General features: G+C 36.4%; 1 protein-coding gene and 1 long non-coding RNA gene across 2 annotated transcripts in view; one reads left to right on the top strand and one right to left on the bottom strand.

Annotated features, from left to right (window-relative positions):
- The window catches only part of wake (wide awake), an 883,946-nt gene that overhangs the window by 306,257 nt on the left and 552,116 nt on the right, over positions 1 to 25,573 (top strand). The gene's annotated exons all lie outside the window — the stretch shown is intronic.
- LOC138701690 (uncharacterized) overlaps positions 1 to 25,573 on the bottom strand; it is a 333,034-nt gene that overhangs the window by 245,266 nt on the left and 62,195 nt on the right. Inside the window, exon 2 of the long non-coding RNA XR_011332668.1 lies at positions 10,388 to 10,428. This is a non-coding gene — a long non-coding RNA (uncharacterized lncRNA). The remainder of the gene's footprint in view (positions 1 to 10,387; positions 10,429 to 25,573) is intronic.

Here is a 25,573-nt window from a genome sequence, read left to right as displayed (position 1 = left end):
TTGCAACCACACCTACAGCAACATAGACACAGACATGGAAATTCTACATCTTCAACAAAAAAACCAGAAAGTAATAGTAGTAGTTTATTGACATTTCTGGCTTTGAGCCAGACGCCGTTTTAGGGTTTTATACGCGCAGGACCCCTATACAGCCATTGTACATAAATAACAATAAAAAAATATATATACACATATGAGACTATTTCTGGCATAAGTGTCAGTAGGTGTGTGAGTGCAGTGATTGATTCCTTTTATTTCGGTGTAGGCCTAATTTGTTGATTTGATATATTTGTAGGGACCTATTTAGTAGTAATATAATATACATAGGCCACATACGTGGTACATTCATTAAGTTCTGAGACTGAGGGCATAGTGGCGGTGTGGTGCACTAGAACGGATAGGTGGCGCCGTGATATGGTACCTTGTCAGTTAGTCTCTCGTCCCAGCATCATACAATTACGTGCATATAGTGTAAGCAGAACTACGGTCATTGTTGTGACGGTGATTTGAATGCGCGCGTCGGAACTCGAGTATGTTGCAGTTTGAGCAACTGGCAAACGTCACGTTCTGTCAGAAATTAGGCGATCATAACTGGAGACGAAACATGGTGTTTCCTTTACGATCCGCCACTGAAGCGACAATCCGCCACCTGGAAAACGCCATTATTTCCACGACAGAAAAATCCGCAACAAGACAGGTCAAAAGGCAAGGTGATGCTTTAACAGCTTTTTTTTTTATTCAAATGGAATTGTTCACATAGAATTAATCCCACAAGGTGCAACTGTAGACAAGATCCTCTACAAAGAGATTCTTGGCCGTTTACGCAGTTCAATTCGTCGTAAGCGTCCTGAGCTTTGGCATAGGAAGAATTGGCTGTTGCTACACGACAACGCCCCTGCACATCGCTCCATCCTTGTCCAAGAGGAACTTACAAGGCAACAGGTCGCTGTTTTGCCACACCCTCCGTACTCACCTGATCTCGCACCATGCGATTTTTTTTCTCTTTCCCCTCATGAAATCAATCCTACGTGGGCGTAATTTTTATGCGGCCGAAAAGGTCATGACTGCCACAAGAGAAGCCATACGGCGTCTTCCTGCCAACATCTTTCAGCAGTGCTTCCAGCAGCTACACCAACGTTGGCAGACGTGCATAGCGGCCAACGGCGACTATATTGAGGGAGGATGTCAATCTGTTTAAGTGTACGCCGTATCACGCGGCATCTTCTGAGACATCCAGATTCTTATGGGTGCCTACCCTTCAGGCGTCAGTGTCAGAACTTAATGACTGCACCACGTATAAGGAATGATGAACGGGAGAAGAGCTCGGGGCAAAAGGTATCAGCTGATAGACAACGTTAAGGTATATGTATCGTATGGGGAGATTAAGAGGAAAGCAAGAAATTAGAAAGAATGGAAAATGCTTGGTTTGCAGTTAAAGACCTATCTAGGGCAGAACACTGTGCATACATACACACATACATGCATGCATGCATGCATGCATGCATGCATACATACATACATACATACATACATACATACATACATACATACATACAGAAACTAAACACATTAGAACAATACGAAATATACAGACACAAAAATACACCCGCGTCAAATCCTCAACATACAACTCAATTTCATAACACACACAGTATTTGACACTATATTACACAAACACACCCACACAGGAAACGGAATCAGAAGGCGCAGTTCTGAAGATGGCTCCCAGGACGAAACTAGTCAACAAGGTAACCTAGTTAATTAACACGTGAAAGCATGTAATATATACTTTATATTCCGAAGTGATATAGTGTTGAAAGTTGTGTAAATCAAGATGTATACATTAAAGTATAACATTCTGTAACTGTTTGGATTAGGTAAGCAGTTCTCCGAAGGGTTTCCTAGAATCTGAAAGGATGACTTGTTCGTCAGCAAAAAGAACAGTAGCTATTTTCCTTTAGGACTATAGTTATTTATATTCCTCTTTTATATTCGTTATCATTCATCTTCATTCTTCCTTTGCAGCACTCTTTTCCATTTTTATTTATTATTTTCGTTCTATTTCTTTTGTATTTCTTTATTCTGATTTTCCATTATTTTCTTATTACATCGTCCCATTATTATCTGCTGCAGTACGAGAACACTTCAAATAATAAATGTAGGTATTCCTTGGCCTCGTGGATACTACAGGACAACATACTGTGGTATTCAGATAAACTGAGGTCCTCCGATATACATCAATAACGTAAAATGCGATCTGAATTGTGTGGGAGACCGTGGTGGAGGGACTCTGTATTCTGAATAGGGAATACGTGGATGAGGGGGATGAGATGGGGTTGGGGTGGGAACTGAAGTCGGCGGGCTTGTTCAAAATGGAAGTCAGAAACAGAAGTGGAGAGAATAAAACGGAGGCTCCATCAGGAATTGTGCGGGAAGCGAGGGTCCCAATCTGAAGAGAAGCGTCAACAAAACTTATTTTAACTGCAAATCGACTAAACGTGTTGTGCTATACAGTGCTAAGTACATACAGATTAATTTTATGAATTCGCATAATTGTAGTAGATATTAAAAACATGCTGGCGTAAAAAAAATTTGCTACGCTGTGTCTAGAATACTAAAGTTTCTGGCTCAAATAAATGATGTGAATGTCTAGTTCCATTTTAAATTGTGAACAATCAAGTTCAGCACAGTAACATCTCAACGACTTAAAAGAAACAGGATATTCATGGAATACCTATAATTGTGAGCATGATTGGGATTGTAAGGATGTTCGGGATTTCAAATAAAATATTGATTTTTTTCTTAGTTCTGTCAGTCTAGTATATACAGTCATGAAACTTGAGTTGTGAGGGTGCTAGGAACAATAGACTGTGCCGGTACTATTTCGCATTCTCTGTAATGAGGCGATATTAGCGATCCTAGTGGTTAGCAACTATCTATGGATGTATATTTACTACGTATTGAGCTTCGTGACTGTAAATACTAGACTGTGGTTCTGTCTTTATACTCATCGCATTTAAATTTAACAAGGCGGAGCCTTCTCGTTAATTATTTTCTTTCATGAAGCCTAGTCTCGAGAAAACAATGCAATTCTTAGTCGAAACGACTGGAACATCAATATGACGCAAATATGACGTAAAAAATTCAAGAGTGTGATCCCAAAACTCCTTCAGTCCATTTTGTAACTGTTATGACTTTTACATATAAATATAGGCCTATACATGATTATGTTTGAGACCTCTATCATTATATTTAAAATCTTGTTTTCTTCCAAGCCAACGGAAATCCTCGTCTAAAAGTTTATGTTATCGTGCATGTCACTAGAAGGTGAGCAGACATAATGTCCATTGTAGAATGTCCAATATACAAAAATGTCCACACCACATACTCCTGCACTATATTGTCTAACCCGAAAGGTCCACTGCCGGAAATGTCCACAAGGCAACTAGTCCATAGCAAAATGTCGATATGGTCAAAATGTCCACGTAGTAATACAATTCCAGTAAGATACTGTGGCCAAGGGAACTGCTGCAACAAGTAGACAAAGTAACATGCAGACAGCAAATGCAGGAACTATTAGCCATGTCGTTCATTCCTCTTCCAGACATATAAGCCACATTCTGTAGGAGGACATCCATGAGGATCTTCTCGAGCTTACGGATTATTATGAAACGTGTATGTAAGGGGTAGACGTGCGCAAGGAAGACGAAGAGCTGTTGCTCCTAGATTTTCACCAGAGGAATGGAATGTTTATGAATCAACTTTCCACGGCCACCATCGGACGAAGAAGTTGAAGGGTTTCATTCGAGGTTCCAGAGGATAGTATCTGCAAACCGTGTTAATATTTGGTGATTTCTCGACCACATGAGACAAGAATAAAATGAAACAACATCGGTTACTGCAAATACAGGCTGGTCATGTGAGTGTCAGACGTCCAATAAACAAGAAATACGAAACAAATGAACGAAGGGTGCTACAAATAGTACGATCTTATCAGCTAGGTACCAGAGGACTGTGAATCTTCACCTCAGAGAAATATTATACCACCTAAAATGAAAATTACGGTTCCTCTTGAGCAGGAATGATGTAATTTTCTTAACGTGATGAAATCGTGTAAATTCTGTAACGTCTCACTTACCGAATGATGTAGGCTTAATTTCCTTAACGTTATCAAGTCGTGTAAATTCTGTGAGTCCTCACTTACTTGCAAATATTTAGTAACCATTTTAATTAATAAATTTGTGCCGCAACTGCTATTAAAATAATTTAATTTTCTAATAATTTTATATTAATATCGAATTGGTTCAAAAGATGGACATTGATGGACATTATTGTGTGGACATTTTGGCATATAAAAACTGGATATATTTTAGTGCGGACATTTTTGTCTTTGGACCTATATTTAATGTGGACTTTTTTGTCGTTGGACCTAATATCGACTGGACATTAATGTAATGGACGTTCTACGATGGACATTATGACCTGCAAGCCTCTTGAAAACTTGCTCAGTCAGTAGACCAGTTGATAAAAAAAGACAGACCAGTCCTTTCATAAAAATCAACTTGACACGTTTTGGGATAATACTCTTCAATTTTAATCTACATATGTCATTATAGAGAATTGGATTTCTACCACAGTTAAGTACTTCAGAAATTAGACAATGTTAAATGAACTACTTTTGTCTTTATACTCTCGTATTTATTAATCACCCCATTTGTGTATCATAATGTACTTGTTATGATGCCACATTCGTTTACCCTTTATGTTTCATTAAGGATAGCAAGATTCGAAACTATTTCGTTCTATATACTTTATAATTTCAGTCATCCAAGGTATACTGTAATCATTGACGTCACCTACATAATATGTAACCAGATTTTTCGAACGTGAAGCATATAAACTTTTCATGTTAAAGGCATACGTCTTGCACTACAGTCTCACAATTATAATAGGCGACTGAAAAAATAAGGAACTTTGACAAGAAAACGAGAAAATTACTGGCCATTCATAGTTCGCAGTATCCAAAAGCAGTTGTCGAATTAATATATCCAAGATAAGAAAATAAAACATTGCATTTCCTTCTATGAATACGGAATCACAATTGAGGTATGAAATCAAAAGCTTTAAATTCAGAGCATGAAACCGCTAAAATTTTCAATCAAGAACTGGGCCTTAAAAGCAATGGAAATATGCAAGAATCAAACGTTCCCACTGAAGAAGTTAAAATTTATATTATTCCATGGAGAAATAAATTGAAGCATGACGTAACTCACGTAACATGTTTGAAGAATTTGTAGAAACTGATTAAACTGGAATAATTGGATTTTTAATTGGTTTATTTAAGACGTTTTATCACTTAAGAATTTAGTTATAATAAAAACTTTGAGGCATTAAAATGAAAACTAAGTGCTAAACTACCTAGTTGACTATTTTCGACTTCGTATAAGTCATCTTTGAACTAGTGAGGCCTTTGCATCTTTCCGATTTCTTCTGTTGTTTTGCAGGGGAGTGCGTTTGTGTATGGTAATGTGGAGTAAAATAGAGTGTGTCTTCTGAAATTTAGTTGTGTGAATGTGTTGTGTGTGTGACTTTGTGTCTCTATTTCGTACTGTTCTAGTGTATTTAATTTCTGGTTTTTCGGTTGGATATGTATCATTTCCATGTCTGTTTCTATGTTGCCGTAGCTGTGGTTGACGTTTGTAATGTGTTCTGTGTATGTGGAAGTATTTTGTTTTGGTTATACCTGTGATATGCTCTTTGTATCGTGTTTGAAATGATCTCCCAGTTTGTCACATGTAGAAGTTGTTTCAACTATACGCTTTATAAACTGCAATGGTTATCTAGCGTCTGAGTGAAATGAAGATGATAATGTCAGCGAAATGAGTCTAAGGTTCAGCGCCAAAAATTACCCGGCATTTGCCCTTAACGGGTTGAGGAAAAATCCCGATAAAACCTCAAACAGGTAACTTGTCTCAACTAGGATTTGAATTCGGGCCCGCCCATTTCGTATTCAGACATGCTAACCAGCCTGTTCCATAGTGGTGAACGACAGACTAGATGTTTAGCGCGGAATGGGTTTTTGGCACGAGCTTAATTTTAGCATAAGAAGAATTTGGGCTGAAAATGAATTAAGAGCGAAAGAAAGAAAGAAAGAAAGAAAGAAAGAAAGAAAGAAAAAAGAAAGAAAGAAAGGTGAAAGGAAGAAAGAGAGAAATAGGGGAAGAGAGAAGAAATAAAGAAAGAGAAAGAAAGGAAGAAAGAGAAAAATAGGGGAAGAGAAAAGACAGAAAGAAAGAAAGAAAGAAAGGAAGGAAGAAAGAAAGACAGAAAGAAAGGAGAGAAATAGGGGAAGAGAGAAGAAAGAGAAAAAAGGAAGGAAGAAAGAAAGAAAGAGAGAAATAGGGGAAGAGAGAAGAAAGAAAGAGAAAAAAGGAAGAAAGAAAAAAGGAAGAAAGAGAGAAATAGGGGAAGAGAGGAGAAAGAAAGAAAGAAAGAAAGAGGAAGAAAGAAAGGAAGTAAGAGAGAAATAGAGGAAGAGAGAAGAAAAAAGAAAGAAAGAAAGAAAGTTAGAACGAAAGAGAGAAAGAAAAAGCAAGACAGAAAGAAAGAAAAAGAAAGAAAAAAGAAAAACGAGAAAAGGGACAAAGAAAAAAGGAGAAAAGAAAGGGAGAAAGAAAGAAATGACGAAAAAAAGGGAGTAAGATAACGTGCCTGAGAAAGAGCGAGACAAAATATAGAACGCTCTTGTTCATACACGCATTCAACAAAAATAAATGTTGACGCAGAACGTTTTCAAAATTAGTCTATTTACTACCAACGAATCCAATATTAATATAACATATGACTACGCCGGTTCCGATTCTCTCTTGTTTTCTCGATGCGTCAGCAAATAAACCACCTTCATTATCGGTTTGATTATTCAACTGTTTCCCCTTGTCAACATGACGAATAATACTGCTGCACTCTCCAAATATAAAGAATTCCGATTGTAATTTGTACGCAAATAGCTGACGATCAACTAATCAGTGCTACCAACTCGATATTCGATCCGCTAATTTGGAAGTACAGTGGATGCCCTCGTTAGCAATTGGGCGTTAGATGTCGGAGTAACAACTTCAGCGTGATTACAGGGGAAACTACTGCGCTTAACTATCTTTGATTTTGTGTTCTGTCTCGTCATAGCAGATAATTAACTCACTTAGGCCTAAATATATGCATGTATCTGTCATAACAGAAAATCATTGAAACTATTCTATTTACCATAAAGTTTGAGTGCTTAGTTAAGATATACTTTATTATAAATTGTAGGCCTATACGTTTCAAAATAATTCAAGATCACTGTGCGTGCAATGTAAGGACGCACGTGAGCACTCAAGTCAGAGCTTTTGGGACATGTACCTTTTACATTGTTTAATGCGCAGATACAAGACACATGTCCCGCGACAAGATTTTCCATGTGAATATAGTGTGTGCCCAGATAATATATTCCGTTTCTGGAATTTAAGTCGACGCATTTGACTGGAGCCGATGACGGAACAGTGTGAGGACGGAACAGGCAAACCGCCTAATCCCTAACCTGAAGAAGAAGAAGAAGAAGAAGAAGAGGAGGAGGAGGAAGAAGAAGAAGAGGAAGAAGAAGAAAAAAATATATACAGGGTGTTTCCGGGCTAGTGTTACAAATTTTCAGGGATGATGGGGAAAGGCACATGTATCAATCTGAGATAAGGAACCCTGGTCCGGAAATGACTGAGTCGAAAGTTACAAACAAAAATAGATGTGTGAAAATTAAATAATTTTATTCCTCTGTACACCTTATTTATGTGTATTTATTTCATCTGACGTTGTTTACGTTCTCTACCTACAGTATTCCATTCAGTGCGCTTTCTAAGGGGTGGGGACAGGAAACTACACAAAAGCAATGCAGGTAGCGTAATGTGTAACGGACATGGTCGGTCCTGATATGCACGTCTGTAAACAGCAGTGTATGTGTACAAGTTGCAGTGTCCAGTCGATCAGTCCTAGTGAAATGGAGCACACGAGAGCGGAATATGCAGACCTGATTTTCGAATACGGATGAGCCGATGTGAACAGTAGACAAGGTCACAGATTGTATTGGGGCAAGTACCCACGTAGAAGACATCCAGCCCATACCATCTTTCCACAACTGTTCCAAAGGTTAAGGAAAAGAGGGCACTTGGTGCGAAATTACAATTCCATTTCCACACAACTATTTTTGCTTATAACTTTCGACTCACTCATTTCCGCACCAGAGTTCCTTATCTCAAATTGATACAAGTGCCCTTCCCCATCATCCCTGAAAGTTTGTAACACCAGCCCGGAAACGCCCTGTGTGTATGTGTGTGTATATATATATATGTGTGTGTGTGTATATATATATATATATATATATATATATATATAAAATTGTGTGACAGGAGAATCAATAGTGCGAGAATTAGTTTCAACATCATTTTTGTACACGACAATGTACAGTAAAACTTGAGAAGTTTTAACTAAGTCTTCACTACAGACAGCCGAAATTCTCCAGTCACTAGACTGACGGTGCGCTAAATATTACCTTAATGACCTTAATATCATCATCATCATCATCATTATCTACATTCAAGGAAAGTCAATTGCCCTCTTCCGACAGCAACTCCAACTACATTTCTTCCTTGTCTGCCAAGACTGTTCTGGATTGTACTGTGTGGTTAATTTCGGATCTGTCTTCATTCCATCTATTGACATGACTCATCCAGTTCTGCCGGTAAGTTTCTATCTAGACTATTATTGCAAAAAATATGTCAAGAGTTCCTCTTATGTCTGTATTTCTAATGCCATCTGTTCTATAGAACTTCTGCGCGAACTAAAGAATTACCTTTTTGCTGTTGTAATTTTGTAAATTTCTTGTTTTGATAACCATAATTCCGGTCTGAATAGTAGAACTGGTATTACCAATGTCTTATAATATTTTAGCCGTGTTTGTTTTGTAGCCTCTCTATTCACTGTTGAATTCTTCGTCTCACACGTATCTTCAAATGTTTAGCTGTTATTTATTACATCGCCATCACATTCAAAACGAAATGCCATAAACATGTAATTAAGTATCTAATCTATAGTTTTGTTATCTATTACTATTTTTGATCCCATATGTTGTCTTTTCAGGTGACAGTGAACTAAGATCGCAAGTAGGGTAAAGTTTGCTAATTTCCGTGATACGACTGATATTGTGATAGTTATTTTTGAAAATATATTACAATCTTACTGAGGTAACGAAGGACCGGTTTTGTGCAGCAATTTGTCCACGAACATTGCCTTAATACGCTGACGCAAAAAAAAAAAACCGATCTTCCTCTCGCTCGGTAAAATTGTAATAAATTCTCAAAAAGAACTATTGCAATTTTACTCGTATCAAAGTATTACCAACCTTTGCTGTGTAAGATTGAAAAATGAGAGAACATTCTACATTCATCGTATTCTTTTGTTCGCCCTTATTTTTATCCGATTTGAAATAATGCTTTAAATTCTTTTTAAAAGTGCAGAGAAAGATGTCCTGTTTTCTGCACAGAAACAAAAGAATAGAACATTCTTGATACCTTGCAACAGAAACTCGAACCCCCCCCCTCCTCTTTCAACCACTGTGTTGTTTGTTTCTCAAGAGAACAAAGCGTACAATGCTTATTTTACAATCAGTAGAGTCGAATACAACGAAAACGCTCCCCGTATTTCCCTTTCCTTCAAGTCCTGACGTGATTTAATTTGTCGTGGCTCAAGACACCGTCTTCTAATCAAGCACTGATTCTCTGACAGATGCCTGTACTTTGCGCAGAAGATTTCTCCTTATCTCTTTGCAATTAAGACTGAGTAGCTTCCTGTAAGGTCCGTCAGGATTAAATGCTACACCTGAAATTTTCTCTATCGCTTCAGCTTCGACTGTAAAAAAAGTCTTAGGCTATAATTAATCTTACACAAGGTCAATTGAGATAAGAGAAACCCAAACAGTGCATAGTTTAATTTGAATGAATAACTACTCCAACAAAAATGTGGTTGTGTAACAACAATAACATTAACAATATGTGTTACCAGCATGTTTATCTCGCTGCATAAAAAAGTGTTACAGAACGTAAATGTGTCATTTTAAATTTTAAATCGTTGAGTAATATCGTAATATCCTATTATTAACTGCCTTTCTGTAAAAGAAAAGGAAAAATTCAGTGCAATTCGATAGTGTTTGGGTAAAGGGGGGACTAGTCATAAAAATGAGTTTTAAGATAAATGAAAATTAAACTTCGTACCCTTATTGCATATAATTTTCTACACAAATAAAACACATCAAATGCTAGTATTATTTTGTTTTTTGCACAAACACGTGTACAATTTAACTTACGTATTCACGAGGGGAACATAACTGCATTGAACCCGGGTGCCCTGGAAAAAGAAATTTGAATTACTCAAAATTTACGCTAAACAACTGAATAATGTTCCCTGTATACAGTTCATTAGCAGAACACTACAACAATGTTAATATGAATCCTTAGAAATACAAATGATGGTGCATAATCTGTATAAAGTGTTTCATAATTCTTAAGGTGTCATCCTGAAGAACTTTTTCGGGAATACCCAGTGATTTATAATAAAATCAAATATACTTGGCGACTGTTTCCCTGCATACAAAAAGGATAGGCCTATCTTCAACAGTCCAGCAAAATTAAGGACAGATTTCTGATCTTGGACTGTGTACTCTGCATCTGTCATGTCTCTTGTCTTGTTTTATTAGCTCTTAACTATTTATGTTTTAGAAAGTTTTTTAATTAGCTTTCACATAGTTTAATATTTACTTTTATACTGTTTTTACTTTTAATATTGTCTTTGTCTTTTGTAAATATTAATTTATTTGTGTATTACTACATTCTTTTGTTCCTGGCTGAGTGAAAGAGAAGACCTCTTGCCTTTAACTCCGCCAGAATAAATAAATTTAAACTACATAATTATTTATTTAAGTAGCTAGTTAGCGAGTACAAATTAAAATTATAAAACAAAAATGTTTCTAGTCATTACCGTCAGAGCCAGGCTCGTGTACGGTATGGTCTTAGCCAATAATATAACATAACATTTACAAGGACAGTTGACTAAATGCAGTAAGTAACTTAATTCAAACCAATAAATAACACAAAAGAGCAAAAAAGACAGAAAAAGAGAAAAATCACATTTAATATAAATTGACAATCAGACAAAAGCCAGTGATATTCAATAAAAACATGAATATAGTCGACATAAATAAAAGGTAAAAAAACACACATCATGAATAATTTTATAAATTTATTTTTTAAAAGCTTCAATTTTTAAATATTTCAAATTTGGAAAATGGTTTGTAATTTTATTATAAGGTCTTGGGCCGAAACTAGCACCATGTTTAAAAGCTGCACTAGTATGACATTTAGGCTCAATTAATGGAAAAATTATTCAATATGCTTCTCATAAAGTAATAAAGATGGTTCTGTCTGCCAAGAACATTATTTTGAGATATGCAAATTATCTTTTGAACAATACAAGAACATGTAGGGCCAGAGAGGCACAATAGTGTGCGACTGTTTTGCATCGTACACAATAAGGAAATTTGTCTTCATGTTTCTCCCCAAGCGCTACTGTTTTTGTGCAATTTACTCTTCGCGTTAACTGAGCGAAAAAGGAGCTACTATAGGAACCGTAGCGGCTTGTGGCATTGTTCAAAGTACCCTGAAACCCTTCAAGATAGTGCAGTAAAATAATGCGACCCTAATCGCAATTGGCGATAGAAAATTTGAATATTTCTCTAGAATAATTAGAACACGTACAAAAACTGATGTGATGTTATCTGTAGTAAAATCATACTTCTCTCATGTTTTTCAAATTGTGACAAATTTATCAATTTCAATGGGTGAATGAGCAAAGGTTAATGTCATCAAAACACTAGAGGGAATCTGCCTACATGTGGAACTCTAAGGGTGCTATTCATAGACATTTCGCTAGCCCGCGCTACGAGCGTGCTAAACTAGCACCGACTATCGATTGGTTACTTGTACAGGATTCATAACATATCATATCATATCATATCATATCATATCATATCATATCATATCATATCATATCATATCATATCATATCATATCATATCATATCATATCATATCATATCATATCATATATCATATCATATCATATATCATATCATATATCATATCATATATCATATCATATATCATATCATATCTCATATCATATCATATCATATCGCTAACAATAGTTTATGAATACGAAAAACGTTTGTTCGCTGATCATCCACCGGAAGCCCGCGCTAAGAATGTCTATGAATATGGCCCTTATTTTTTAACCTTCGATTACACTGTATAACATGAAATTTGTTCTTTTTATAAAAATATTTGTATTCGATGTATTTTTTGATGGAAAAAACGAATCTGCAGTTAGTTTTTGTCCAGCATGTACTGTTTCTCCAAAATAAACAGTTTTTTATTGTTAGTGAAATGTTGCACTACTTTCACCTTATGGGATGCAATATGTCACTGAAAGTACACTTTCTTAACATCCACCTGAACTTCTTTCCAAAAAATCTCTGTGCTGTAAGCGATGAACACGGTTAGAGTTTTCATCAAGAAATATCTACCTTCGAAAAGCGCTTCAGTGGAAGACGGAATGCAAGTATGCTGGTTAATATTGCAGGTCACTCAACAAAGAGACTGCAGAAGCTGTCTACAAACATAAAATGTCAAAAAGACATTTTAATTTGTGAATTTTGACCAAGCAAAAGTTGCTTTATCTGCTAGTGTAACAAATTTGTGTAAATAAGTGAAGTGCGTGTACCATAAAAATAGTGTGTTAGAAAATTTGATTTTCAAAAATGAACTCAGCACTTCTCATTTAGTTAAAATTTCATAGTTTCATCTAAAGGACAGAAACAAAGTTTGAATTTGTTGTCCAGTGTTATATTTAAGTGGAGCACACAAGCGTAGGCCTACTTAAAGCTTAGGAAAAGTAGAAACGGAAGTGGAGGACCAAACATGTCGTCTGGAAAGAGGAGTACGTCAAGGAGACCGTTATCGCATAAAATTTTTACGAATGTCAGGATGTTTTCAGAAGAATCGGATGGAACCAAAAACATGGAGTAAGCATAGACGGAAGACGACTGACACACCTGACATTCGCGGATGATGTGGTTCTCTTTGGAAGATCACCAATGGAATTGTAGTCCATGTGCTCGAGGAAGACAGCAATATGAACACTGTATTCCAGCGAAATGGTGCTCCCCCTTAATGGGCATGGAGGTTCATAATTTTCTGTACAGCTTTCAATCGTATGTGGTGTGGTCATGACGGACAAAGTGATTGGCCTCCAAACTCTCCAAATCTAACCTCTTCTGCTTTCATCGTGTGGGGTTTTGTCAAAGACACTGTTCACAGAAGCCCAGGAACATTGATGCTCTAAGGGTAAAAAGTACTCAAGCTTGCAAAAAAAAAATCGCCCTTCTGGTGTTACAACGGGCATGGGCTGAATTTCATCACCGTTATGAATTGTGCAGAGTGCACAATGAGGTGTCATATACTGTAGAGTTCTGAGAAATCTTCCCTCTTCCATATTTCAATGCTGTATACACAAAGTTTCAACAAATAAAGTTCACCAATAAATGTTTAACAGTGTTTTTATTTTATCCATACCTAAAAGTATCACCCTGTACATAAATAACTAAATAAATAACTAAACAAATAAATAACAAAACAAATAAATAAATAACTAAACAAATAAATAAGTTTTTTAGTTGGTTATTCAACGACGCTGTATCAACTACTAGGTTATTTAACGTCGATGAGATTGGCAATAGCGGGATGGTATTTGGCGAAATGAGGCACAGGATTCGCCATAGATTACCTAGCATTCGCCTTACGGTTGGGGAAAACCTCGGAAAAAACCCAACCAGGTAATCAGCCCAAGCGGGGACCGAACCCGCACCCGAGCGCAACTTCAGACCGGCAAACAAACGCCTTAACCGACTGAGCCACGCCGGTGGCAATAAATAAGTAAATGAGTAAGTAAATAAATGAAGTTTCGATTCTTAATGTAATATATAAGAAAGACCTTTATCTCGTCACACACCACCAATTCCATCAATTGTAAAATTCTGTAACACACCCTGTACCAGGTCTTGTAATAGATAACATCGTATATAAGGCAACCTTAGAGAAGTTTGCACATAGCAGTACTATGAGTGGGTCTACATTCCTATCATCGCGTCCGACTTTCCGTTCACATTCCAACAAGCACTGCAGTAATTTGCATAATGTGACGTCACATGTCCCTTCCACACAAGAATTCTTAACCTAAATTGAATCGTATGTCAATTTGAGAGCTGCAAAGTTGTCGGGTCGTTCCCGGCACATGTTACTTTTTCCCCCTTGACATTTATACCCTAATCCATAACGGGTAATGCGGGCCGCACACAGACAGAACTGTTTGCTCTGCTTCATGCGTTAGAGCCACGTCACATGTGTACCTTTATTTATTTGCTTTTCCGTAATATTCCTACATACATCCAAATCGAAAATTTTACACATGTTCGCCAAAAATCGCTAATGAACAAAACTTAGAGCACTGCCAAATTGAATGTGTCAATAATCTGGAAAGTAACAGATGACTAAAATGTAACGAACCTATCTATTACACGGATGATTACAAAATATAGCCTATACAGGACGTTTCATGAGGAATACTAAATATTTTGGAATGCAGATATACTGATAATTTCGAGCAAAAAAATTCCAATATAAACATGGAAGAGACTATCAATAGATGGGAAAATAGAGCTGTCTGAATCTGGTATTGCGCGCGATTTAGCTCAAAATCGGCTCTGATGCGAGCATAGCACGCAGTCTTTAAGGCAATGTTTTATCTATTCTTAAAAGTATTGTCTTATTTTTTTTATTTCAAAACATGTAGTTAAAAACATTAATCTGTCAATGTAGTTACTGCGAATGGTACTGTTTTTTTAAAGATTACAGAGGAAGAAAAGGGTTTGTTTAACGACGTTCGCGACTGCCGAGCTTGTATCAGCGTCGCCGAAATGCCATCGACCTGGGCCGGGATCGAACCCGCAACCTCGGGCACAGAAGGCCAGCGCTATACCAACTGCACCACTCAGGGCGACTTACAGGGGAAATATTTGTAGGAAATCTAGCATATTTCTTTGGCTAGGAAAACGTCAAATATCTACGACGACAATATGTAATGTCAAAAGGGCAACCACGCAAAATACTCTCTCACTCGGTGCGAGGCAACGACTAGGCCTACTCTCTTTAATATTATGTCCCAAAATGTAATATAGGCCTACTTCGTACTTGCCATATAGCGACACACTTCCTGAATGAACTGTAGTACGTGTATAAGATTACCTGTTAAACATGTATGTGTAATATGTAGCCTACATCTAGGAATTTATGATTAATTAACAATATTTCTTCATTTCATTTATTGTAATAATTCCATAAATCTTACGTCAACATTGTTGCTTTGGGATGTGGCAAAGTCAAATTTTGTACAAATGTGCAGCAGATTAATTCAATTTACGAGCATAAACCATTCATCAGTTGTGCAGAAGGTATGAGTATGCAGAAATTTGATTAATATTGTTCTGGACCTTTTCTCTTGGCTATTCAAAGTTTCAAGAAAATTAGGCAGTGGATTGAAGACCGTAATGTATGAATAGTGAACTCCTAAATAATATCTCTTTTTTTAATTGGAAATGTTTCGATTAGTACTAAATGTAACTTGGTTCTTTAGTTGGTTATTTAACGACGCTGTATAAACTATGAGGTTATTTAGCGTCGATGAGATTGGTGATAGCGAGATGCTATTTGGCGAGATGGGGTCGAGGATTCGTCATAGATTACCTGGCATTCACCTTACGGTTGGGGAAAACCTCGGAAAAACCCAACCAGGTAATCAGACCAAGCGGGAATCGAACCCGCGCCCGAGCGCAACTTCAGACCGGCAGGCAAGCGCCTTAACCGACTGAGCCACGCCGATGGCTAACTTGGCTTTTAATGTAAAACATTATCAGAGAATAAGGTCAAGAATTCTACATTTTGTACAATAATTTTACATGATGTCCTTTTACGCACACCTGTCTATTATCCTTATGGTTCTCTCTTGTAAAACATTTATATGTTTCAGATTAGTTTCCCCAGCATATTAATCCATATTTCATTACAGAATGAAAGTATGCAAGATGTGCCATTTTAAGGGTCTTTATATTAAAACAGAAGAAGAAGGATCTTAATACACAACATACTGGAGGTAAATGTCAGTTGTGAGCAGTATGAGATGAAGATATATGCAAACAAGGCGAAGACCATGATTATCGAAAAAAAAAATAAAGAATTCTAAATAGGCTAAGGCACTAGAGCCAGTGGACAGCTTGGCATGTACTATATATATATATATATATATATATATATATATATATATATATATATATTTTATTTTAGTAGGTTATTTAGCGTCTGAATGAGATGAAGGTGATAATGCCGGTGAAATGAGTCCGGGGTCCAACACCGAAAGTTACCCAGCATTTGCTCATATTGGGTTGAGGGAAAACCCCGGAAAAAAACCTCAACCAGGTAACTTGCCCCGATCGGGAATTGAACCCGGGCCACCTGGTTTCGCGGCTAGAATCGCTAACCGTTACTCCACAGGTGTGGACGGCATGTACTATAAGCAGTAACATGAGCTGCTGCCGGGAAGTCAAAAGGAGGGTAGCAATGGCCAAGGAGCATCATCTGCAAGACCTCTGGAGAAACAACTAAGGAAGAGGTTAGTTAAGTGTTTTCAGTGAGTGGAGTGTAGCATTTGTAGGGGGCAGAAACACGGACATTACGACGAAGTGAAGATACGCGAATAGTAGCATTTGAAATGTGGATATGGACAAGAATGGAGCGTGTGAAGTAGACAGACAGTATAAGAAATGAAGCTGTGTTGGAAAAAGTGGGTGAAGAAACAACGATATTAAAACTTATCAGGAAGAGAAAAAGGAATTGGTTGGGTTACTGGTTGAGGAGAAACTGTCTGCTGAAGGATTAATTGGAACAAATGGTGAATGGGAGAAAAGTTCGGGGCAGAAGAAGGTATCAGATGATAGAAGACATTAATATGTATAGACCATATGCGGAGACTAAGAGAATTGCAGAAAATGGGAAAGATTCTAAGTTGGTCGCATGTCAATATGTTTCTATTGTGTAACTGTAGGGCCTACCTACTAATTTTACTCCACATTTATGTAACACCCATACAGTAGGCCTAATTTAGCGCCACTACAATCAAACGATAGAAGATATACTAACATTAATAAGGCTGAGTATTATTTGATGTTGTGCTTCGTATTATTATACTTATTATTATCATCATCATCATCATCATCATGATCATCATCATCATCATTAGTTCCTTATGAACAGTTTCGTGCTCAGTCATCCAGACGTGTCTTCACATTTCTCATGTCCAGTGATCTGTGCTTGAGAATTAGCTGTGGAATTATGTCCCTGTTCATCCTCCATACATGTTGGACTCATTTAGTTTATATTTATTAATTTTTGTCAAAATGAGCTCAGTATATAATTCAATGGCAACGTCTTCATTAAGTTAGTGATCCTTTCATGTGTATTTAGCTGTTTTTTTAATATTTTTGTTGCTATGACTCTTGATTTATCTCGTTATTTCGAAGTCCAAATTTCGCATCCATACAGAAGTGTAGGTGCTGCCAATGTGTTATATAATTATGTTCTTCCAAGGCAAAAGGTGATATATCAATTTTTGGCGGAAATCATATTTTACAATAAGTTATTCATGCTGGTCGTATCTTTATTATGGCAAAATATGACATGCGTACCTCTACTATTTTTTCTGTCTAGCCCAGGGCTGGGAATGTTACATGATTCTGAGATATGAGTAATGTTTATTTTAAAGAGCAATAATTATTCTCCCAAGTGCAGTGACGCGTGCATACTGTACGTCACTCACTGTCAGCCCAGTGGTTGTTGACTCTGCAGTAGAATGGTGAACTTTGAAGATGCACCCGCACCCGTCTGAGAAGCTTTATGTCAGAAGAAAACCTGAATTATATTTTGAGATTCGACATGGCTAATTCATTTCTTTCAAACATTGAACGCTTCTGCAAATGAAATTACCTCATAAGTCTAGGAAAATAACCACGTAGTTATTTTTATTATTGAGTTTCAAATAGTTTTGTTTCAATATAAAATATTTTATTTCAGACTGACAGAAGTACGATTCTGTTACAATAGTTTATGCATGCAGAAGAAAAGTGTAAGAGAGTGTTTATTATTAATTTCCTTCTTGTGTTTGTGATTGTAATCCTTTATTACATATGTTTATATCATTTATACCATTATGTACGTATTACTCGACCAAGGCGAGTGGAGCCGCGGGCGTAATGTGAACTATCGCGATGCGGTATTACGAACGCAGGAGCAGTAGCGCCACGGCTCCGAGCTGCAGAACTCCACTGGCGTTGGTCGAGTAATAATTGTTAAAGCACTGTGCATATATTTTTTGATGAGACAATCTTTCATACCTCCGGAAAGATCAACAAATACAGTGTTCGGATTTGGAGGCCGGAAAAGCGAAATGTTGGTGAAAACATGACGTGAGATCGGATATCGATTCGACATTCTCTAGGCAACAAACGGAGCACCTAGAGCGAATCGGGGGGAGATGACTATAGGGAGAAGTTGCTTATATCTTTGTAGTTTCACTTTCTTCCAAGAGAGAACGTCACGCGCAAGTCTTTATGATCACAGGGACAGCTGAATGTCTGTAGAGCTGAAGCTAACTCATTTTGCCACGTGTTAATGTTGTGAGAAGCAGAAAAACAAGAAAACAGCTTACTTTTCTGCCATAAAATAATTGAAAAGGTATGTTAAAATGTTAACACATCCTTTAATTTATAATATCTGTCAAAACTTTCTGAAGCATATTGTAGTAAAGATTCTAAAGTTTGTATTGTTAACAACCAACGACCTTGTTCCGCCATCTTAGGTTGCGTCACAACACTAGGGATCTTACCCCATACTTGGGGAAGATGGCAACTTGTTGCAAAAGTTTTATTTTTTTGTTTTATTGCAGGGAATGCGTAGACATTACGTAAGGTCCTCTGATAGAAGTCAGTGGATTGAGGACAGTCTTCAACTTGCGATGTAACATGTTAGAACAGGGGGTATGAACAGTTTTAGAGCATCGCAAGCATACGGGATTCCTTACCGTACCCTTAAATGCCGCCTAAAAAGAATGATGACAAAAAATTTACTGGACTGGATTCACTGTGTGCAAGAAGTGACTTCACGAGCCTTGCACACGGCAATAAAATCTGTACAATGACTTTGTTGCTAAGTAGTAATAAACGGGTGAGAAAGTGTCCATAAGCTTTATATTACGTCATTTTTGTTATATAAATGTATCAAGCCAAGTTCAGGTAAAATACATATATCAGTTAATGTTTTAATTGCAGTTGCCATCTTACCCCAGCTACCGGGGAAAGATGCCTAAAGTGCAGGTGAGAAGAAAACCTTTATCTATAAACAAGGTAATTAATGTTTTCTGTTTTGTACCAAAAATATAAAATAAGAACCATCAACCAGGTTTTCACAACCACGAAAACCCAAAAACATACCAGGTTAAAAGCGTATAAAGTTCTAACAAGACCTGTCCTCATGTATGGTAGTGAGGCCTGGACTGTCCGAAACTCAGATGTTCAACGCCTAACAACTGCGGAAATGAGATTTCTAAGGAGGACTGCCGGCTACAACTAGCTTGACCACAAAAGGAATGAACTAATTACAAAAGAATTGACAATTACACCTATTTATGAACATCTCAACCACTGTAGACAAAAATGGCTTAACCATGTCAATAGAATGGACCATTCCAGACTCCCAAGACAAATTCTCCGCTATATACCACATGGAAGACGATCTTTGGGACGCCCCCTGAAAAGTTGGGCGGAGACCGTAACAGGCCATAGGCCTAATACCTGCAAGGACGATGATGATGACCAAAAATATAGTTTCAAATACTTTCTAGACTTTGATATTTCAATATGAAATTCAAAACTAAATAAACAGTAGGTATGTAAGTATATTTATTATGATTAGTGTATAAGTATTTATTTGTTGATATGATTAGTTTAAACTATAACCATAATATACTACATTTGTATTTATTTGTTGATATGATTAGTTTAAACTATAACCATAATATACTACATGTAAAATAAGGTTAATACATTTGGAATAAATACTGCCACTATATTACAGGGTTAAGGTGATGTTAAACTTCCTTTGACACGAGGCGAAATCACTCACCAGTTGGATTTATTATTACTATTACTGTGTCCTCAGTTATGCTGAAACGTTAGCATTTCAGTCAATTTATCTAGTGGACTTAGACTTGACGCCCGACAGAGAAGTGTAAAATTTATCTTCTCCCAGAAGGACTAGATCATGTGTTAGTCCTCATGACCTGTATTTGAGCTCTTGTTCTCATCAAGGAATTCTTTGCAAGCAAGGTTGAGGTTAAGGTGGGGTGGGAACTCGCCCGGTGCTCGAGTCCTGGCCTCTGGCGCCTCCTCCTCCCCCCCACGCTGCTGCAATGCGCCATCGCTCGCCCCTGCGTGTGCAACGCAATGAGATAAAACACTCCGATCGTACCTCTTAAGTCAGCGGGTCACAGCTTCCTTTTCCAGCACGTCTTCATAATATTTATTTAGAATTTTTGACAATTTTCTTACGTTCTTTTTATTAGCACTTTGACTAATACACTACTATGTTTATTAAAATGGAAGGTATCAATTTTAATTAAACTTTTGATATTATTATTATTATTATTATTATTATTATTATTATTATTATTATTATTATTATTATGATCGGGACGAAATTGAAATACAAACTGCTGAGCCATTTATACCCGAACCCACGCTTTCAGAAGTCGAAATTGCGATAGAAAATCTGAAAAAGTACAAGTCTCCAGGTATCGATCAAATTCCAGCAGAATTAATACAAGAGGGTGGGAGTGCATTATATAGCGAAATTTATAAACTTGTACTTGCTATTTGGGAAAAGGAAATTGTACCAGAACAATGGAAGGAGTCCATAATTGTACCTATTTTTAAAAAGGGGGACAAAACCAACTGTGGTAACTTTCGAGGAATATCACTTTTGTTGACGTCGTACAAAATTTTGTCCAATATTCTTTTGAGAAGATTAACTCCGTACGTAGATGAAATTATTGGGGATCATCAGTGCGTTTTTCGGCGTAATAGATCGACTATTGATCAGATTTTTTGTATTCGACAGATAATGGAGAAAAAATGGGAGTATAAGGGTACAGTACATCAGTTATTCATAGATTTCAAAAAGGCTTATGACTCGGTTTAGAGGGAAGTATTATATGATATTCTTATTGAATTTGGTATTCCCAAGAAACTAGTTCGATTAATTAAAATGTGTCTCAGTGAAACATACAGCAGAGTCCGTATAGGTCAGTTTCTATCTGATGCTTTTCCAATTCACTGCGGGCTAAAGCAGGGAGATGCACTATCACCTTTACTTTTTAACTTCGCTCTAGAATATGCCATTAGGAAAGTTCAGGATAGCAGAGAGGGATTGGAATTGAACGGGTTAGATCAGCTGCTTGTCTTTGCGGATGACGTGAGTATATTAAGAGAAAATCCACAAACGATTAGGGAAAACACGGAAATTTTACTTGAAGCAAGTAGAGCGATCGGTTTGGAAGTAAATCCCGAAAAGACAAAGTATATGATTATGTCTCGTGTCTAGAATATTGTACGAAATGGAAATATAAAACTTGGAGATTTATCCTTCGAAGAGGTGGAAAAATTCAAATATCTTGGAGCAACAGTAACAAATATAAATGATACTCGGGAGGAAATTAAACGCAGAATAAATATGGGAAATGCGTGTTATTATTCGGTTGAGAAGCTCTTATCATCCAGTCTGCTGTCCAAAAATCTGAAAGTTAGAATTTATAAAACAGTTATATTACCGGTTCTTCTGTATGGTTGTGAAACTTGGACTCTCACTCTGAGAGAGGAACATAGGTTCAGGGTGTTTGAGAATAAGGTGCTTAGGAAAATATTTGGGGCTAAGCGGGATGAAGTTACAGGAGAATGCAGAAAGTTACACAACACAGAACTGCACGCATTGTATTCTTCACCTGACATAATTAGGAACATTAAATCCAGACGTTTGAGATGGGCAGGGCATGTAGCACGTATGGGCGAATCCAGAAATGCATATAGAGTGTTAGTTGGGAGACCGGAGGGAAAAAGACCTTTAGGGAGGCCGAGACGTAGATGGGAGGATAATATTAAAATGGATTTGAGGGAGGTGGGGTACGATGATAGAGACTGGATTAATCTTGCACAGGATAGGGACCGCTGGCGGGCTTATGTGAGGGCGGCAATGAACCTTCGGGTTCCTTAAAAGCCATTTGTAAGTAAGTAAGTAAGTATTATTATTATTATTATTATTATTATTATTATTATTATTATTATTAATGATGATGGTGTGATTAACTGAAAATATTTTAATTGCTGTAGTTTATTTACCAGACGTCAAGATCTTGATTATTTATTTCTTTGTAAAGTAATTAAGGGTGATATTGATTGTGAATCATTCATAAACAATATCAGTCTTCGTATTCCTGCTAAGGGTTTAAGATTTCATAATTTTTTTTCTAATATAAATTCTAAATCTCTCTCTCCGGTCTACAGATGTATAAAATATGCTGATTTGCATGGCTTGAACTTTAATTTGTAGTATAAAGTATACTTTTTGAATTTTAGCCCATGTCAGTTATTAATTTATGACTTTTGTTTAGATATGTATTATAATATTCTCGTGATCTTGTATATCTTTGTAATACTAGTTATGACTCCATTCTTCATTTATATGATTGCTTTATTTCATTTGCAATTCCCATTTTATTTAACTGTCATTATTTTAATTATTTCATTGCACTTTTATCATAATTTATATCATTGCTAATGTTTTTGTTATATTCTTTGTGATGAACTGTAATTGGCCACTGGCACATTAAATATAAATAAATAAATAAATAAAAATTATTATCATTATCATTATTATTATTATTATTATTATTATTATTATTATTGCAATCATAAAACTTAAGATTTAGTTTGTTTTATTTCATTATACTCGTATTTAATAATGGTAATATTATTGTGAAATAAATTTGCTTCTTTTTCTGTCGTTGCTATTGCTAAACAAAATATGACATTATAATACGTTATTTTTTTAATCTTGATATTGTAGTTGCTTAAGTTGTCTTTAGTTGTTAAGTATAATGTAAAAAATACCAAATTTAATAACAGATTATTTTTTTGGGAAACATTGCCTGCATTATTTGTTTGGAAAATATTGCCTGCATATTTACAGTTGTCATTAAGATCCAGAATAGTTAAATTATAGTCTTTTTAATGACGCTCGCAACTGCAGAGGTTATATCAGCGTCGTCGGTGTGTCGGAATTTTGTCCCGCAGGAGTTATTTTAAATGCCAGTAAATCTACTGACATGAGCCTGTCTCATTTAAACACACTTAAATGCCATCGACCTGGCCCGGGATCGAACATGCAACTTCGAGCATAGAAGGCCAGCGCTATACCAACTACGCTACTGAGGCGGGTTGCGGAATAGTTATGCACAACAACATTATACAGGGTGAACACAACGTCTTTCCTTGATTATAAACTTTTATTACTGTAAAGATTTCTGCAAAGGACACGTCAACTTACGAAGGTTTTATGCATACACTCCGTGCTTTAAAAGACCAAAAAATACAAAATAATGTTTAAATAACTATATTTATTATCATTATTATTTAAATTGAACGTTTGGTCAACTGAACTGAACAAATAAAAATTCTTCATTGTTGGATACACAGTTTTAACACTTATATAATCACTTATTATCTTTATAACTTCTTTACTGTGTTAACATTAGAAAATTACCTGGCTGGCTAGTTTCGAAGTGGTATACTTCATTGTCCGAAGTCTAGTGAAGATTCCGAGCTATCGTCTGGTTTCCTATTGTGGTGAGGTGTGTTCATGATTGTGTCGAAAAGGGTGTGTATTTTGAAATTCAGTTGAGTGTTCAGGATGTGCTGTAGGTGTGTTTTTGTATGTTTGTAAATTTCATGTTGTTCTAGAGTGTCAAGTTTCTGATTTTTTGGCTGCATGTGTAGTATTTTTATGTCAGTGTCTATGTTGCTGTAGTTGTGATTGGAGTTTGTGATGTGTTCTGCGTAGACGTACACAAACTGTCATGTAATAGTTGCAACGACTTCTACATTGGACAGACTGGAAGATCATTTCAAACACGTTATAAGGAACATATCACAACCGTAACCAAACCACACAGCAATTCAATCTATGCAGAACACATCACAAACTCCAACCACAGCTACAGCAACACAGACATTGACATGAAAATACTAAACTGCAAGCCAAAAAACCAGAAACTTGACATTCTAGAATAGCGTGAAATTTAGAAACATGGAGAAACACACCCACAGCACAACCTGGACACTGAAATGAATTTCAAAACATACACACCTTTCGACACAATCATGAACACACCCTACCACAACAGGAAACCAGAAGACATCGCGGGACCTTCACTAGATTTCGGACAATGAAGAATATCACTTAGAAACTAGTCAGCCAGGTAATTTTATAATGTTAACACAGTAAAGAAGTTATAAAGTTAATCAGTGAAAGAAAAATTATTTAAGGGCATACACTTAATTCTACTTAAATATAAAGTTTATAACTAATTATTTCAATTGTAAACATTATAATTCAATTTGTGAACAAATACTATTATACAACTCAAATTAATCTTTTATATAATCAATATTCATCACGTTCAGATATCATTTTCATTAGAAAATGTACAGTCTATTGTTCAATTACGTCCACAGAAGAGGAAAAAGAATTGATTGCATCACTGGCTGAGAAGAAACTGCCTGCTGAAGGATGCACTGGAAGGAATGGTGAACGGGAGAAGAATTCGGGGCAGAAGAAGATATCAGATGATAGACGACATTAAGATAAATGGATTATATGAGAAAATAAAGAAGGAGGCATAAAATATAAAAGATTGGAGAAAGCTGGGTTTGTTGTGAAAGACCTGCCCTTGGGCAGAACACTAAATGAATTAACACGAACTACAGTATCCTGATGCATTTTACATTCCTCCTGCGACACTTTGTATAAATTTACTTAAAAAGTAAGGGTGTTATACAACATCTTTGTAACAATCCCTTTCTTTTGCCAAATTCTCTGTGTAAACGATTTCCGATTTTAATTTGGTATTTATTACTTTAATAAGACCTTTGGGGAGGCCGTGACGTAGATGGGAGGATAATATTAAAATGGATTTGAGGGAGGTGGGATATGATAGAGAGTGGATTA

The sequence above is a fragment of the Periplaneta americana genome, chromosome 6, assembly GCF_040183065.1.
Source record: "Periplaneta americana isolate PAMFEO1 chromosome 6, P.americana_PAMFEO1_priV1, whole genome shotgun sequence".
NCBI classification, from domain to species: Eukaryota; Metazoa; Arthropoda; class Insecta; order Blattodea; family Blattidae; genus Periplaneta; species Periplaneta americana.
This window is presented reverse-complemented; position numbering and strand designations above follow the sequence as displayed.